Source organism: Rosa chinensis, chromosome 6 (assembly GCF_002994745.2).
Source record: "Rosa chinensis cultivar Old Blush chromosome 6, RchiOBHm-V2, whole genome shotgun sequence".
NCBI lineage: Eukaryota > Viridiplantae > Streptophyta > Magnoliopsida > Rosales > Rosaceae > Rosa > Rosa chinensis.
The window spans coordinates 43,636,810-43,641,944 of record NC_037093.1 but is presented as its reverse complement, the minus strand read 5'-3'; the positions used below and the strand labels follow the sequence as shown (position 1 = coordinate 43,641,944).

Below are 5,135 nucleotides of genomic sequence, written 5' to 3'. Positions count from 1 at the left end.
TGATTGTGTAGAGAATTTAGCTAAGACGATGTCGGCAAGCATTAGGGTAGGAGTTTCAAAGAGTATGGCCTATAGAGCAAAGAGAGCTACCTTGTTAGAGGTTGAAGGATCAATTAAGGAGCAATATGCAAGGTGACTTGATACACATTTACGCAAGCGTACGTATCTTTGTCAAGATAGGGAAATATTATGCCCAAAGTTTATCGTACCACGGGGATTAGTGGCTAACCCACAATCCTTGGGTAGTCGGAAATAAAGACAGTTAGCAAACAAAGAAAATAAATAAAAATGTTAATCTAAGGCACCGAGCCTTAGCAATGCTCGGCTTTGATTTTCACCAAAGCCTAATCAAAACTAAGAACCTAGTAGTGGATATGCACAAATGAGTGGAAGAGTTCAATATTTGAGAGTTGATTTCAACTTAACAAAAAGATAATGAATGTAAAGCAATAAAAATAAAAATGAAATGTAAACAATAAAAATGAGAATGTTGGGTGCTAGGGAGGTTCCTTCACCAAATCTCATGTGTCGGAAGCTAATCTAATGTAGATGCAAATTCCTACTTTGGCGGTAGTCGTATCCAAGGCGGTTGAAGGCTCAAGGACCGAAATTCCCTTTCATGGTATTCCTACTCTGGTTCAAGGGTTGTAGGAACTCACTTGACATGAATTAGAGCCGGTTCAAGGGTCTCTAATTCACATCAAGAGGCGTAGAGATCGAGGAATTAGACTACTAACACTACTAAAAAAAACTTCAATTGCGACGGCAGTTTGCGACGACAAATAGCAATTTTGCCGTAGCAAATACTTTTCGCGATGGCAAATTGAGCATTTGCGATGGAAATGTCAGCGTTGCAATAGGTGGCGTTACAAGATCCAATTGCGACGGCAAATTTCCGTTGCAAAAAGTATTTGCGACGGAAATTGTTGCCGTCGCAATGGCTAAACTATTTGCGACGGGTACTTTGCGGTCGCAAAAAGATATTTTATTTATAAAAAAAAAAAAAATTGAGGTGAATTGGTTGCGAGTTGGGACGTATACTTTGCCGTCGCAAAAGAATATTTCATTTATTAAAAAAAAATATATTAAAAAAAAAAAACTTGGTGTGAATTGCACACCAAAGCTAGTACAATCTACATAAAATATCATAAATTGAAAAATATCTATAAATTTTGTAGGTCCTAGAGTCCCGTTTGAAGCCTGCATTAATAAGAATAAAATATTTATTCAGACATGATAATCAAATATATCAGTGTGTTGTGGATGTCAAGCAATTATGTGCTACTAAAATTAATAAAGGTTATACCTTGGAGCCTCTTCTCTTGGGATGTGTGTTTTCTTTCCTTTGTTTTAAGGCATGCGATTGAGTGTCACTGTCCTTTTCTACATCTTCCAAACTTTGATTGGCATCACTTATTTCTTTAACATCGAATAAGTAATAGGAGACTTCTTACCCCCATTAACAGGTGAAATGGGCAATACCTACATGACGAAAGTGCACAAGGTTGGAAATAAAAAAAAGTAACTATAGGAATTTGATTACCTAAACAGTTTCATCCAAGCAGAATGAATGAAAATCGAATAAGATAACTTCTTATCAAAACATTTGAACCTAGCACATAATGAAAGCAGTACGAGTCTGAAAAAAGTTATAAGAAAATTTCAATACTGCTCTTCATTCCGTTTTTCACAAGTCATAAGAAATCTCCTAGTCATTCTTTGCTTGTTTTAGTTTATTTTATAAATGAGTGCAAATTTTGTCCACAACTCTTCTTACTTTGTCAGTTTCCTGCAAGATCTCATCATCATTTGGGTGGACGTATATCTTCCCATTTCTATAAAGCCCACAAACAACTGCCTGAAAGGATATCCAGATGCAGAAACAACCTAAATCAATCAAATGAAATAATTAATGTATTCACTAAAGAAGTAAATTTGGCAGATGGTGGTACCTCTTGAAACCCAGGTCCTAATTGACTATACTTCAGCCCTGCTAGACTAGGAGAACTGCAAAGATTGAACACATTTTCTGCAGGAATAGAAATGATATGAATTAGTGTTCCATCTCGTAACCGAACCAGAAAACTAAAAGTAATGACAACTATTAATAACATCCAATACATTGCAGGATGGCCAAATTATGAAAGGCGACACATGATTGGGTTGAAAGTTTAAGTTCTAGTGCCTAAATATTGCTCACATTACTGATTCTGAAGACCATACTACTAAATACATTCAATAATCTGAACCAAACTTCCCTATTAGAAAGATGACTGAACTAAACCAACACATGAACTTAAAATGGCCATGTCAAATCACTTTAAGAACAGTACACAGGTTAAAATATTCTTTACCCCCTTTGAATAGACATTCAGAAAGTTTCAATGGTTTAAGAAAAATGAGGATTCAATGATAGAAGGTCATATATAAGCCAACAACTTCAGAAGAAAACTAGTTTTTTTTTTCTTCAAGAGAGATTTCTATGTACTTCTATAATTAAGGGGAATTTATTAACCTGATTTCAAAAGCTTTCAACCTTGAGATTGACTTCAAAAGCTTGCATGTCTTCGAACTTGAAACCTGCATCCATTCAGGGGAATTTATTAACCTGATTTCAGAAAACTTTATAACATAGTTCCATACATATAGAAACTAATTACTGATATACCTCAACAATAGAGGGGACAGATTCCATCTTAAGAATAGGTTGAAGAGCCAGAACTGATAGACAGGCATCAGTGTCAACTTCATATCTAATCAATTGAGGATGTCAAGTCAAATAAGTTCCATGGAGTTAAAAATTTAGATGTACCAGAATATTCAATGGAATTTCGCATGATAAGAAATTTCAAAGAAAATTTGAGAGCATATAGTCCACAACAATTTCTCAAATAGAATCAAAGTTGATCAAATCCTCACCCATCTGCCTTTTTTGGCAGTATAATTATGGCACATGCCTTGTTGACAACAGCTGTTTCATATGATTTTGTTAAGCTCAGGCTACAACTGCAAATGAAGGTGCTTATTAGCTAATCTAAAGGCCTACTATCCATAAAGAGATACCTTATTAGCTTTACCAAGAGGCTATGATATAAAATGAATCCGAACATTATATACTTGACAACAAACTTGTAACACAAGACTTAATTGAAATAACTACTATAGTTGAAACTTAAAAGCTACTGAAGTCATAACTGGTTCATATGCTAACTATAAGTGGAAATGACACTTACAATATTCACTTTCCTCCTTAAACCGCTCATCCATACCAACATTGTTGAAAATGCAATATGAAATTTCACTCTCAAGGATTAAAATCAAATACTCATCAATTTCTGAAGCACCATTCATTTGTATAAAGTACCAAAATTGCTCAATTTCAAAAACCGAAAGGAAAACAGTAATTGTGAAATTGAACCAATCAACGACCAAAATGCCCACAAAATACAGAAACCTAACAACTGCCACACGAAATCTGAAAGAGAATGCTTACTAAATCGACCTAGGGTTTAATCCAGAAGCTCTTCCAAGCTTCGCGCTTCAGCCTCCGAAAGTTTACCAACCTCCAAAACCTAGAATCGAGAAAGAGGAATATAATCACAGAGAGAATAGTTGAAAATTAAATTAGAGCCAAAATCAAAGACACTCGCGCATCAATTTCATTGTGCAGCATAAAATCAATAATTACCTTTGAAATTCAGAATTGCTTGCAGAGCACCGATTCAGTGATTCGGTACTACTCGGTGGCTTGGATTTCCGGAGAAAGAGTGACGGTGGCGGTGGTGATGATGCCGATGCCCGCAATGGCGCGGTGCTTCTTGAGCATTATAGTCGACTCCGTCAGCCATCCCAGTGATTCCACGACCACCATATCTATAGAGAGATTGAGAGAGGAAATAAGAGAGGTGGTTATGTTCAGGGTGGTCATCGAAGAGTAGACAAAAAAGAGCAGAGAGAGAGAAGGGGAGAAGAAGATTGAAGAGAGTGTAGCCACACATCTAGACTTCATCTAGTTTTCTTTTCTTTTTTCCTAATAATTCACGCGACGGCAGGGCTAAAGTGTTGCAATTTGTTTTAATTATACGACGGGAACATTATATCCGTCGACGCAGAAACTCAAAATATACTACGGCAAAATAGGTGTAGCATACGCCGTCGCGAAAGATGACCTTTTGCTGTCCGTCGCAAATTTTCGAAGCAATTGATGTTTTTTTTAGTAGTGTAAGCGACCCGCCCGCGCAATCACGCAACGGGTGTAAATCACCATGCTTATAACCCCTCAAATACAAAATTGAAGGTTTCTAGCTTAGGAATTAGAGGGGTCAAGCCTCAAACTCCGTCCTAGACATGCTCAAAATACACACCCTAGAGTTGACTAGGCTCCTAGACATGCATTTTAACCCAACAAAAATAGATATAAGCATCCATCATATGAAAATTGCATCATTACATTAAATTAAACATCTTTTACACAAAATTTGCTCTAGGGCACACAACCCTAACCCCCAACAAGAAAATTACTCAGAACCCATAAGCATAGACATCAAGATTACAAAATTCAAATAGCAAAGAGTAGAGATATAAGCATCCATCATATGAAAATTGCATCATTACATTAAATTAAACTTCTTTTACACAAAATTTGCGTTAAGGCATACAACCCTAACCCCCAACAAGAAAATTACTCAGAACCCATAAGCATAGACATCAAGATTACAAAATTCAAATAGCAAAGAGTAGAGAAGTGTGAGAAAAAACAAGGATAGTCACAAATAGCTAAAAAGCTAGCATGACTAGTCTTGAATTACAACTCCCACAAAATACCCAAATATTGAATCTTGTAGAGGTTGAGCCCCTTGATAGATCTTTGAAGCTTTGTTTGAGTAGTTCTTCAAATCTCAAAATAAAATAGAAAGAAAAGAGGAAAAATGGAGGAGAAGGAGGAGAGAGAACAGCCCAAAAGGGCTGCCTCTGTTTTTGGTGTGGTGCGGCTACTCTTGGTGTTAGAGAGGAATGAATAGGGTTGGAGCTATATATACATAGCAAGAGACAAAAGAGAATGGGTTGGATATGTGGCTGGTCGTGAGAGAAAGGAAGAAAAGAGGGACATGTGGCAGCATGGGATAGGAGAGAGG

The 5,135-nt window shown here is 36.6% G+C and overlaps 2 long non-coding RNA genes across 2 annotated transcripts; both read right to left on the bottom strand.

Annotated features, from left to right (window-relative positions):
• Nucleotides 1-1,100: 1,100 nt before the first annotated feature.
• Nucleotides 1,101-2,580, bottom strand: LOC121049871. The gene is made up of 5 exons (XR_005801492.1): nt 2,516-2,580; nt 1,953-2,029; nt 1,778-1,858; nt 1,307-1,482; nt 1,101-1,200 (listed from the first exon to the last, which is right to left on the bottom strand). It is a non-coding gene; the product is annotated as an uncharacterized LOC121049871 (long non-coding RNA).
• Nucleotides 2,581-2,712: 132 nt separating this feature from the next.
• On the bottom strand, nt 2,713-3,574 carry LOC121049837. The gene is made up of 3 exons (XR_005801434.1): nt 3,494-3,574; nt 2,920-3,006; nt 2,713-2,753 (listed from the first exon to the last, which is right to left on the bottom strand). It is a non-coding gene; the product is annotated as an uncharacterized LOC121049837 (long non-coding RNA).
• Between the last annotated feature and the right edge of the window lie 1,561 nt (nt 3,575-5,135).